Here is a 13453-nt window from a genome sequence, read left to right on the forward strand (position 1 = left end):
GACTGAGTGACTGAGGCAAGAGGCTGCTCAGGGTGGAAGCCTCAAGCCAACTGCCAGCACGAATGCAGCTGGCCAGAGAAAGCTGCTAGTCGTGAGGGGCGGGTGGACCCCAGTGGCTACTGACCAGGGCTGCCTGGCCTCTCTGAGACCTTCATCTTCCAGAAGAGGGAGGCAGCTTCCATGGCAACAAGACTAGCCTAATTCCCTAGTTCCCACAGCAACGGCAGAGCCAGCTAGTGACCAGGACACAGGAAATGTGGAGGAAAAACAACCATTTCCTATGAAGTTTGTGAGCCCACAGAAGGTGAAGTTGGTACACGGGATCTGAGGATAACAGACCTTCCTAACAGCTGGGGAGAGAAAAGGGCTCCTAGATTTGGCTAGGACTGAGAAGACTGAGACTCAGAAGCGTGATTCCATCCTCCAGACTGAGACAAGAGACAGAGGCAGACACAAGAACTTACCCTGGGGTGACATGGGGCACTCAGATGAGATAGGAGCTTGGTTTAGCTTTATATGTTTTTTCTTATTGTTGGTTATTGTTTTTAGTTTTTCACTGTTGGAGCCTTGAGCATGCTAGGGAAATACTCTACCACTGATCCATATCCCCAGCACTGTTTTGTTTTTAAAGGATGTCTAAAAAGTTTTAATGAGTTCCAAGTCCTCCAGGCCAAAATAGTTTGAGCCTAGAGTGCTGTCCACATCTGGAGAGGAGATACTTAATGGCTTAGTGACTTTTGTATCTGAGAGGCAGCCCCAGAGCTGAACGTGGTCCTGGAGCCCTGTGGGAAGTTGGGGCATATAACGTCAAAGCAGGTGGATAGCGGCAACAGTCAGATCTCATCTGGTTGCCAGTAGGAATCTTGTTAGGTTAGAGAGGGAAAGGGATGGAAAAGGCCTACTGGAATCTGTGCTCTCAAAGCAAGCTGGCTAAAGTCTGAGGTCCCCTAAAGAGTGCTCTCTGGCATTGCACCAGAAGGCTCTATGAGAACCCTGTGTGGTGGTGACCTGGGTGCTGCAGTCACTACATGCAAAGCTGAAATGGTCCTCAGAGCAAGGCTGCTTGGAATTTAACAAGTCAGCATTTAAGGTGATGCATGACTGTATCCCAGCACTCAGGATGGTGATGCATGCCTGCATCCCAGCACTCAGGACTGCGAGTTCAAAACAGCCTGAACCACATATTGGGACCCTGTCTCAAGAAAAACAAGACAAAGTCCGAATTGAATCAGAATAGGAAAACAGTGACCAGGCACCCTCATAAGGTAAAGGCGCCTGCTACCATGCCTGACAACTGGAATCCGATTCCTGGGTCCCACATGGTAGAGAGAGGGGACCAACTCTTGCAGGTTGTTCTCTGACCTCAACATGGGGTCTGTGGTAGGCACTCTCATCCCCATCCATACGTATAAACGGATAAAAAAAATGTAATTTAAAAAAATCAACCAGCATGCTTGTTCAATTTGCAGTCAAAATAATCTTTTACAGACATGCCCACAGACCAACCTGATAAAGACAATTACTCAACTGAGAGTTTTTTCCAGGTGACTCTAGGCTGTGTCAAGTTGACAGTCAATGATAACTAGGGCAGATCCAAATGAGATGTTGAAGAGCTGGACCCTGAGTGTGAAGAAGGTCCAGAAATGCTGTAACAAATTTTATTCTCTTTTTAGATGCACACAAGAGGAATACGAAATAAGCGAAGTATGGTGATGCATGCCTCAGTATGCAGGAGGCTGAGGTGGGAGGGTCAGGGTCAGTCTAGCCTACATGGCGAATGAGTTTGAGGAGTTTATACTACAGAGAGTGTGAGTTCCAGTCCAGCCTGGACTACCAGATGAGATCCGTACTCTCAAAAAACTAAACAAGCAAAACTCGGGAATAATATAAAAACATTTGTCTAATGCCTAGTAGAGTAATATTTATTTATTTATTTATTTATTTATTTATTTATTTATTTATTTATTTATTTATTTTTTGGTTTTTCGAGACAGGGTTTCTCTGTGTAGCTTTGTGCCTTTCCTGGAACTCACTTGGTAGCCCAGGCTGGCCTCGAACTCACAGAGATCTGCCTGGCTCTGCCTCCCGAGTGCTGGGATTAAAGGTGTGCGCCACCACCGCCCAGCTTATAGTAGAGTAATATTTAAATGACAATGAATGGAATTAACGAAGTACCCAGTGGGATCAGGACTCTCCTCACCCTACAGTTCTGAGTCCAGTGGGGCGCTGGCCTCACCAAGGAGGCAAGCTCTTCATTGCCTGTGACAGTGTCCCAACTGAGGCACTCTTTAAAAAGCCACTGCTTCAGGGCAAACGTCACTTATGGAACAATACAATACAAATGGGAGACTTGAAGGAAAGAGGAACTCTGACCCAGAAAAAAAAATAAAAACAAAAACAAAAACCCACTGGTGCCTCGGGTACTGGTGACCGTGCTGAGCTCACTGCCCTATTGAATCTTCACATGCATCCTGTGGGGTAAATAATGTCACCAAACCTGACCCAAAACCCAGTTGTGCCTGTGACAATCCACCTCCAATAGACAGAACATCAGAGGTCTTGAACTGAAGAGCAAATGTGCCGAGAGATCAGTTGGTCATGGAGGAGCCAACCTGGGCTCCCATAGGGGCAACAGACGCAAGGAAAGAAAGGGAGGTTGGGAGGGAGAAGGAGAGAGAAATAGAGAGGAAGGAGAGGAGGAAGGGAGGAATACAGGGATGGAGGGAGGGAGAAAGGGAGGGAGGGAAGAAGAGCAGAGAGGATTCCCTACCATACCCCAGCCCCAGATCCCCTGAGTACTCAATTCTTTCCACTTGTGGCTTGCAAGAGCAATTTATTCCATGACATAAACCCAGGGTGTCCCCAAGACGAACATGAGAGACAGGTGCCTGCAGCTCTGCTCAAATGTCAAAACTGTAAACACAGCAGGTTGCCATGCCACCCACCCACCAGGTTAACACCAGCAGCAGGTGGATGTTGAGCACAGCCTTCCCCTCCCATTCCTGGCCAGGACACGGAGGGAAGGGAGAAAGTCAGCAGCATTTCAGATGGGATGCTGGGCTCTGCAAGCTTCTGACCCCTACAGAAATGATTCTCCCACAGGCTGCTCCTTTGGAGGAGGGCATCCCTGGGCTCCAGTCCCCACCCCCACCTTGCTGCTTTGACTTACCACAGGCAAGCAGGAACCTCCCGATCCGTTTCTAGGGTCAGTACCTCTATGTCTGCATTTCCTCCCCTAAAAATGACCTGGAAGAAGGGAAGAAATGGTGTAAGGGGGCAGTTGCTTTTTTCTCTGCAGAATACAACCTTCAGGAAAGGATGGATGGACTGTATTCTACAACCCTAGCTGGAGAGTTGCATAATGGGTCACTGTACTTAGAAGTGGAAAGACAGGGTTGCGTACACAGACCCTGTAACCACAAAGGAGGTTACAAGACAAAAGCCAGGGCACAGAGGAAGCCTTAGAGCCTTACCTTAACTGCTCCACTCCACTTCCTAGGGTACCTCTCAGTGTAGACAACAGTTTAGTATTTAGTTAGCATTCAGTGTTGGGAGAGCGGTGCAGGCCTCCTAAACTTACCTGGCCTGAGGATTAGGGGCTGGAGTCCTTTCTGGTGGCTTCCTCCTGCCTCTTGGGTTTACTCACATCCTGCACATGTCATTTGGCCTCTGCTCATTTCTATTGAGGGCACCCTACTCATCTTCCAAGGCAGTTTGTGACCAACAAGCTGGCCCTACCCCTTCCTCCTCCAAGAAGTCCTCTGGCTGGCACCCACTGTGTGCATTCCATACCCAGTCCTAGTGTGCAGGCAGCAGCAAGAAGCTGCTCCTACATACCTCACTCTGGGCAATAGAAGAGCGATTGGATCTGGGCCCCAGCACAACAGCTGCACACTGCCGGGCACTAACGAGCCTGAGCCCACAGCTGTTGGTAGCCATCCCAGCACCTATTTATAGCCTTTTCTGCAGCCCTTTCCCACGACGCCCAAATGGCCCGTGTTGGTGCATTTTCTCAAGGTTCAGCAGAAAGCCAATTTGAGGCAAACAAATCTCTACAGACAGTTGCCCTTCCCAGTTAAAATCTGGGTTTGTGAGCTGGGTGTAGTGGCACATGCCTTTAATCCCAGCACCTGGGAGGCACAGGCAGGTGGATCTCTGTAATTCTGAGATCATCCTGGTCTATATAGAGTTCCAGGACAGCCAGGACAACATAGGTAAGACCCTGTCTTGGAAAAAAAAAAATCTGCGTTTGTATCAGAGGCCAAGAAAACAAAGGTAGGAATTTAATCCCCAAGGCTCTGGGGATGTATTCTGATAGGGAAAGATCTCGAGGCCAAGGCTAGCCCACCCTACACTACACTGTCCTTCCTTACAGAAGGCTGGAGCTGGGTAAATACCTGAAATCCCAGTAGTCAGGAGGCGTAGGCAGGAGGATTGCAAGCTAAGGCCAACTGTGCTACATGGTAAGACCCTGCCTCAAAAAAATAAATAAATAAATAAAAATAAAAACACATTGTCTGAGCCCCTTATCCCACACACATAAACTCAAGGCAGGGTTGAGAACTTTATGACCATGACATCAGAGGGCCCTTCCAACTTGACATCCCACGGCTCTGTGACTCATACTCTCTCTTCCTCCTCTGACACAGAGGTCAGAATCACCTAAAGCCACCCCAGTGTCCCTATCCCGAGCACCTCAAGCCCCACCCCAGTCCAAACGGGAAGATAAAACTCCCAAGCTGCCAGCTAATCTCATGGCAGCCTCTGAATGCCTACTCAAGCCTGCAGGTGGAAAGAGGGGGCGGGAAGGAGGGTTGCCGTTGCTATGGCTACAAAAATGCTCCTCTCATTCACACCATCTGTCTGAGCCAGGATAGAAGACAAACTGTTGGTTGCCCACACTCCCCTGGCCTACCTTTCTAAGTGGTTACAACTGGATGCTAAATTTAAAAGCTGCTCTGAAATCAGGACATATAAGGTCTCTCTGCCAGCATCTGAAGGGTTTCATAATGGGTAGAGCTGGAGAGCATGACAAATTAGACTTGGAGGCAATCTAAGCCGTATTGTGCAGCCACCACAATTAGAGATCTTTAAAAAAAAAAGGCCTCTCCTCTCTCTGGCTGAAGATGAAGTCTCAGCAATAAACAGACATCTGCTAGGAGCTTGTGAAGAGAGGCAGCATAAACACCCCAGGGAGCAACCATAAACAGGGAGCCCTCTCCAGGAAGCTACTGCCCGCCAGGGAAGAAGGGACGGAAGTGAGGAGGAGGCTGTGGGGAAGGGCAGAGAAGGATGGGGTGCTGACAGGCTGGGTGGGATGGAGGTGGAGTGGAGTGGGGGGCAGTGGACAGGCAGACAGAAAAAGCTCAGCTTGGGGGGAAAATGGAGAACTGGCTGACTTCTGCAAGGAACCAAATCTTGAGACCCAAAGTGGGACTTCTGCAGGAGGCCATACATGCTGTTCATTATGGAAATTGGCCACTCTTTTTAGGTAGAAAAAAGAGAGGTATTAGAATGCACACCTATGTAGGGCACTTTGGTTTTTTTTTTGTTTTTTCGAGACAGGGTTTCTCTGTGTAGCTTTGCGCTTTTCCTGGATCTTGCTCTGTAGACCAGGCTGGCCTCAAACTCACAAAGATCCACCTGCCTCTGCCTCCCAAGTGCTGGGATTAAAGGCATGCGCCACCGCCGCCGCCGCCGCCGCCGCCGCCGCCGCCGCCGCCGCCGCCACCACCACCTAGCAGCAGGGCACTTTGTAAATATTTTAATTTCATCTCCACATCAGTCTCTCAAGATAAATGTGACTACCTCTTCTTTGTAGGTTAAATGATAAGGTTCACAAAACTTTCCAAGGCCTCATGGCTAAGATTCGAACCCATGTCTGTCTTAGCATGCTTCTTTGGTCTGCTTGCTTGTTTTTGCCTCTATCACCTGCCTGGAGAACTTGCTCCTGATGTTTATCTTCGGTGCCTAGATGCTCTGAGTCCCCCAGATCTAACACAAAGGGATCCTGATGGAGAAGTGCTGAATCTCACGGAGGAGGCAGTCGTTAAGTTTGGGCTAACTCATTGTTGAGTCTCTGGGGCCCTGTGGGTCCTGTGTCTTCCCATTCTGGTCACTGCCCAGCAGACAGAAGGAAAAACAGAGCATGGAATGGGCTGAAGAATGTGCCCACAGCGTGTCTACAGGAGGCTTGGAACAGCAACCACCATTGTGAGAAGAGCCCATGGATGGAGGGAAGGACGGAGGCTGAGGGAAGGACGGAGGCTGAGGGAAGGAAGGACGGAGGCTGAGGGAAGGAAGGAGGCTGAGGGAAGGAAGGATGAGGCTTGGGTTTTCACTCGCTCCTTTTGTATGGAGTGTTTTACCATCCATTCTTGTGTGCATGTGGGGTGGTTCTATGCATCTGTGTGTTTGTGATGGTGAATTCCACACATCCTTGTGTGTGGAGGTGAAAACCATGCATCTATACATGTGTGCTGGGGCAAGTACCACGAGTGTGTGTGTGTGTGTGTGTGTGTGTGTGTGTGTGTGTGCGCGCGCGCGCACGCATGCATAGGGAGAGTACTGTGTATCCATGTGTGTGAACGGGTAAATACAGTGTATCCCTATGTGTACCAGTGAGCACCATGCATCCATGTGCATGTTTTAGAGTGAGGACATACATGTGTGTCCTCCCTCCCCTCTGTTTACCCTTTCACTTGCCTGTCAGATACCCACTTCCTTCAGGAAGAAACTCTTGTCCATTACCACCTTTGTATCCACGTGTTAAAGAGCCAGTTGTCCCCACACATGGAGCTATCAACTTCATGAATACTGCACATGGCGCCTTAGGATGGGTAGGCACCTAACACAGGAGTCAGCAGCCAGATCCCCCCGAGACTTGGGTCTATCTACTCCAGGAAGCAGCTCTCTTCAGTGACTAAAGGGTCTGAGTGACTCTTCTGATGTATGTCATCATCCTTCCCTGCTCCTCATGCTCCTGGCTCCCAGAACCCTGAGGCTTAGATCCAGCCAGGGCTGAGCTGAGTGGCCAAGGCCAGCATTCAGTCTGCGAGCAAAGAGGCGTCTCTGCAGCTCAGCACACTGATATGAAGGGGGCAAGGCCGGGCGGGACAGCGTGTTCTAGACACTCACCCCTGTTTCTGACATGCGCTGACCTTCTGGGCTGGGTGTGTCTGAAACTTGGGCCTGAGAATGTTCCACTAACCTGTGGCTCTAACAGTGCAGGGGCCAGCATCAACTGTCTAGCTCCTTGCTGCCGTGCTCCTGAAGGTAGCCTAAAGGACATGAGCTCTGGACATACCTTGTGGCCTAGGAAAGGGCCCGCTGTAACATTTTTATACCTGAAAGAGATGTAGGCAAGCTAGAGGAGGAACGCTTGAGCCACGAGACATCCAGGAAGCCACAGAGATGGAGATTCAGGGGAGGAAGGAACACAGGCCCCTGGAGAAGCATTAATTCACATCTAGAGCACACTAAGCCTGAAGGCTGTAGCTCAGTTGGGAATGTGCTTTTCCTACACAGAAAACTCCCTGAGTATGAACCTCAGCACTATATAAAATGGCCATGGTGCATACCTATACCCCAGCACTCAGGGACTACGTGGAGGCAGGGAAACCACAAACTCAAGGTCATTCTCACATACATAATAAATTTGAGGTCAGCCTGGGCTACATGAGCGCTTGTCTTTAAAATAAAAATAAGTTTGGACTGGTAGCAAAGGCCTTTAATCTCAGCACCTGTCAGAGGCAGGCAGTTGCCAGTGAGTGAGTCCATCCTGGTCTATACAGTTTTAGGTCAGACAGGGCTACACAATGAGACCTGTAAAAACAAACAAAAACCCCTAAAGTCTCCAACATGGCAAACGCAGTATTAACTATGTGGACACAGTGCCCCGCACACTCACTGAGCCTGGGAATCTCTCCCCATGATGACTACAGCAATGCTCAGATGGGCACACAGGGACGGAGCAAGAGACTGGAAGAAATCCGACCACATCTGGCACCCGGTACCACAAAAGGCAGGGTGCTGTGTACTTGGGGCACAGGGATGATGATGATTCTTCAAGATCTGACAGAGAAGAGAGCATCCCCAAATCAGACTCACAGCAGATGCAACCCTACAGTGGCAGTTTATGACCAGAGGGGCTCTGGCACCATCTCTCTCGTCAGCTTTACTATCAGCCACTGGCATCAGGAGGATCAATGCTTTAGAAGGTGCACCTTCTCATCAGGTTCCAGCCATGTGTTCTACACCTGGGGCAGGGGCCCAGAAGAAAGGAGATGCTAGCGTGGGGGGGGTCGGGGGACCCTAGAGTGATGTGCACAGGTATTTGTCCTTCAGGATTTTCCCAGGAGGGCAGTGGAGGCTGGAGCTGGGGCCTGGCTGCTTTTCTGCCATCTCTGGTGGCTCAGCCTCCAGAATAACAAGATGAACCTAATATACAAACAATATTTATGATCTGAGCAAATTTCAAAATCCTAGTAACTGAGGTACTGTCCATACACACAGCTGTAGCCAATGCATGAGGTGAGTCCAAGCTTGTCTACAGGCACCCAAGCAGTTGAGGGCCTGGTTTTAGAAAGATTACAATATGGCTCTCCTGTCATGAAAACATTTTTTACTATATATATTTGAGGGAGAAAAAGAAAGTAAAGGGTGACGTCATGCCTAGTGGTCCATGCCTGCAATCCCAGGTCTCTGGGAGGCTGAGCCATGGGGAGCTTAAGTTCAAAGCCTTCCTAGGCTTCAAAGCCTGCCTGGGCAACTTAGTAAGACCACCTCTCAAGATTAAAACCTTTAAAGAGGGCAGAGGGCGGGGCTCAGTGGTCGAATGCTTGACTAACATGCATGAGAAGGCTCAGACTTTGGTCTCCAGTATAAAAACCAACCAACCAAAGACCCTAAAAAGTAAATAAGAAAGGAAAATATCAACTCAAATGCTGACATAACAGAAGCATTAAAATGTTGTTACATTTGCTGAAAAAAAAATAAAAAAGATGAACTGTAGGTAGTGGTACACATGTGTAATCCCAGCATTTGGGAAGAAGAGGCAGTGGAGATCAGGAGTTCGAGGTCATTATCAACTACATATTGAGTTCAAGTCCAGCCTGGGCAACATAAGACTCTTTCTCAAAAAAGCTAAAAGAAACTAAGATAACAAAAGCAAAACTCTAAGTCTTCCCTCAGGGGGAGGGCTGTGGTGGGGAGGGCCTTGACTGGGAGGAGACGGTCTGCTCAGAGGAGGGAGGGGGAGGAGACACACCCTGCTCTCTACCTAGTCCTGTGTCAGTCACAACTCGGCCTCGGTGGAACTGAACTTAAAGCTTGAACAGAATGACCTCAGCTGCTGTCAGCCATGTGTGATGGGCAGGGCCAGCTGCTGCTGAGGGCACACACGTGGCCATCTGGGCTCCACACCACAGACCAAAGGGGCGAGGGTGAGTGTTGTAAATAGTTCTCCTATTATTTCAGGATGCTTATGGGCTGACGCTCACTGCTGTGACTGCCACACGAGCGTGAGCAAGTCATCATTCCAAACATGCACCACAGTCACGGGAGCCCCTGACAGTCCCCTCATTCACAGCACGCCCCCCGAGTGGCTGCTACGCCACTGAGCAGATGCTCGCCAAGCCTCTGCTGTGTGTCCCCTGTGTGTAGGCTTTGTTCCTGAGGATCCAGAGAGGGACAGTCTCCAGAGGCTGTGATCCCTGGGGGGATGAGCTCTTGAGATGGAGGTTAATTGCTCATGGAGAGGAGGGGACCCTCTCCTGTTCACAGCAGGCAGCGAGGCACCAGTGACCAAATACAGCGCGTGCACAGAGCCTCACTCTAGCAGACAGCTGGAGAGGTCATCACTGACAAGCAGGCCTGTATGCCTATCTGGATGTGGACAGGTGACGCCGTAAGATTACTGTTGTCTCTGTCCTGTGCAACAATGACGATTTGCAAGGGGATGCTCTTTTGAAGCGAGGTGTGGTTCAAAAGATTCTGTACAATCAAAAGATTGTATAGAAGAAAAGTGACATAAACAACGACATCAGAAATCAGCTTCAAAATATTCCAGAAGGAAAAAATCCAGGGAGGGGGTGGCAAGATGGCTCAGCAGGTCAAGGTGCTTGCTGCCAAGTCCGGCAACTTGAGTTCAATCTCAGGGACGCACACAGTTGAAGGAGAAAACCGACTTCCCCAAACTGTCCTCTGACCTCTGCACAAGAACTATGGTACACATGCCCATACATGTACACACATATAGTATATATATACAAACAAATAAGTAAAGGGAAGTTTAAAACGGAACTGAGAGAAAAGTAAAAAAAAGCCATGGAGTTAGCATAATGCAGCATCATTTTAATGGCTGGGGAGCTGGGGAAGGTATAGGCAGGGCTCATTACACCAACCTATTTTTCTGGAAAAAATTATATAAGTGTGTGTGTGTGTGTGTGTGTGTGTGTGTGTGTGTGTGTGTACATACATATATATGTGTTTGATTGGTTGGTTGGTTGGTTTTGGTTTGTTTGGTTTGGTTTGTTTTTTTGTTTTTTGTTTTTTTTTTTTGAGATAGCCATGACTGACTTAGAACTTATGTTTACTAGCTTGGTGTCAAACTTACAGCAATCCTCCTGCTTCTGCCTCCTCAGGGCTGGGATTATGGACCTATGATACCTACCCACTGCTCTTTGTTGTTGTTGAGACAAAGTCTTGCTGTGTAGCTAAAACTATCCTCAAATTCACTATATAGCCCAGACTGGCCTTGAACCCTGGATTCTCTGCTGTGGCTTGCCTTGTAGTATTTTTTGACAGGAGACTGCTCTGTATGGTAGTAGATGCCCCAGTGAGACTAGTGACGAGGAACACACAGCAAAGAGCCAGGAGGACTGTGATAACCAGCTGGGGTTTATGTGCCATTTCATAGTGGGGTGGGAAGACCCACTCACCTGTCATTAGGAAACTGGTCAGTACCGACAGGGGCTATCTGTACCAAGCCCCTCAAGTCCAGAGGGTGTCCAAGATTTCCCTGCTTTCTGTGGTGTTTAATCCCCTTCCCAAACAGCTGGAAGCTAGAATCATTGTGAGACTCTAGCAGTCTGATGGGGCCAGTAGCAATCTCTCTGCATCTCAGTTTTCTAATCTGTAAAATGGGCATAGATAGCCCCAACTACTACAGAGCATCATGAGATGCTCCTGAGGTAAAGCATGAGCAATCCCAGAATGCAGCATCCTCTTCCAGGCTTTTCAAAGGACAGGGACTGTTAGCACTCTGCAGACTTCTTGGGTTAGCCATGTTCAGCCCCTTCCAACCCAGCCAAGTCCTCCAACAGGAAGGCAGATCCTCTACCATTCAGCAGCAGAGAGTGAGCAGAGTCAGGCCTAGACTGGAAGGCAAACCCAGGTAGAGATGTAGACGTGGTGGAGAGAACAGAGAGACATCACCCCCCATCACAGGAGGGAAGAATTGGGGCTGTTCTCTGCAGCTCCTAGGAAGGACGCTGTTCAAACTGGGTTTAAAAGCATATTCCAAAACCTGCCCCACACCCACTGCAGAAAGAACAAGCCTGAGTTCCTTCTAAGAGTCCAAGTTATTTCAGTGAATACAATTCTAGACTACTGGAAACGCCAGCCCCACAGAGATGCCTTTCCTCTAAAGCAGTCAATCCTTCCCTATCACAGCTAACACTGTCAGCCCCTCCATTGTAGGACACAGTGAGGGGCAGTTTGCAGTGCGCCCCGCTGGCTGTCCGGTCAAGTGATTTGCAAACTACTCCTGCAATCCCCAGAATCTCTCAAAGGCCAGGGGGCTCCAGGCACACAGAGCATATTCCCACCGCCACCGGGCAAGCTGGTAGGAAGCAAGCACAGAGCCAGGAGAGGACGCAACTCAGGCTTTTTGGAAAGTAACCACCAGGACCCAACCTGTGCCCACTTCCCTGCGTCTGACGAAGGCAACACTGACTGCCTTTGAAATCTCTGGGGCATGAACAAGGGGCATGGACTGTCCTGGTGGCCCACCTGTTAGGTCCACTGCCCCCGCGGAGGTGACTGACACACAGAGGACACAGGTGCCAGGGAACTCGGGGGACACGAATGCGGAAGGCCAATTAGCCTCTGGCTTTTTTCCCTCTGGGTCTGTCCACAAAGGAACTGGCTACTGACTTTATCCTCCCCCTAAACCACCTAAGACATAGTGGGCAGCTAGTGGCCTTGCAAAAGAGAGCTCTTTCCACTTTAGAAACCCAGGCCCAGAATAAACAATGTGGAAGGAGACACGAGAGTACTCTGGTTTCAACACGCCTCTTCCCGGTCCGGTAAAGGCCCTTCCCAGCTGTGCCGGTGAGGGTGCGGTTGAGACTGAGGCTGGCCTGGGATAAGTTAACCCCGCCCTCTCCAGACAGCTGCTGCGGGGCAGAGGCTGCAAGGGGGACCCCAGCCCAGGGCTGGTCAGCCAGCGTTAGGGCGGGACGCAAGAATGGGGAGTTCCTAGTCCGGGGACGAGCACAGGCTGCCAGGGGTCCCAGGATATAGAGGAGACAGCAGCGCGGTCCCTGGAAGCGCCGCCACTGGCCAAGTAACCAGCCCGGGTCCCAGCCCACTGCCGGCCAGGCCACTGACATTTGGCCCAACTTAACTTCCTGTTATCAAGGCGGGAGGAGAAGAAGGGAGGCAGAAAAAGACAATAAAATAAAAATAAGCAAGGCGCTCAGTGAGAGGATGGGAAAGGCACGGGAGCCTAAATCGTATGGAGCAAAGTTTGGGGACGGTCCCCTGAACGATGACAGGCGACCCTGCTGCCAAAGGGCGCCCACTCTGCGCTGGTGTGTTGTGTTTTCTGAGGTTAGAATGGCAGTTTTGATTGGTGGAGAGCCCACGGCGCGCCTGGCAGGTGGGTCTGAGGTCGCGGACGCAGCTGCCGCACCTGACCCTCCGGAGCGCCCGATAGGGCGCAGAGTCCAGCCAGGACTGGCACAGTCCCCACCCGCTCCCGCGCGCCACGGAGCCCACTCCCGCTCGGTCTTACCGAAGGTCTGGCGGGCCTCCGGGTCTCGAGTCAGCGCCTGCCTTGGTCTCCGGCTGCGGGCGCAGCGATCCGGGACCCCGCGGGCCGCCTGCCGAGCCCCGAGCGAGCGAGGCGGCCCGGCGCAGGCTGAGCCGGCCGGGTGCCTGCGGTTCTGCGAGCCGCGGAGGACCCGGTTGGGGCACGCCCACTTCGGGGGCTTGTCCAATGACAGGGCCTCTGAGGGCGAAGCTCCGCCCTAGGACTGAGACGCACGGCCAATGGTCATGCAGCGCGGAACCCACCCCAGCGCCCTCCTAGTCAATCCTAGGCTGAGGACGACTACTACCGCTGCAGCGCACGTGGGCTGAAGCCCTGCCCCAGTCCCGGGAGCGGCTGGCCGTTCCCACCCTGGTCACAGGTCGGAGACTGAACCCTGGGCTGCTGCGAGGTGAACAT

At 50.8% G+C, this 13453-nt stretch overlaps 1 protein-coding gene across 1 annotated transcript in view; it reads right to left on the reverse strand.

Annotated features, from left to right (window-relative positions):
- The window catches only part of Mical2 (microtubule associated monooxygenase, calponin and LIM domain containing 2), a 189961-nt gene extending 176819 nt beyond the window's left edge, over positions 1–13142 (reverse strand). Inside the window, 2 exon segments of the mRNA XM_059268759.1 lie at positions 3170–3246; positions 13019–13142. The gene's annotated coding sequence lies outside the window, so the exon portion shown is untranslated.
- Positions 13143–13453: the final 311 nt, after the last annotated feature.

The sequence above is a fragment of the Peromyscus eremicus genome, chromosome 1 (genome assembly GCF_949786415.1).
Source record: "Peromyscus eremicus chromosome 1, PerEre_H2_v1, whole genome shotgun sequence".
Lineage (NCBI taxonomy): Eukaryota > Metazoa > Chordata > Mammalia > Rodentia > Cricetidae > Peromyscus > Peromyscus eremicus.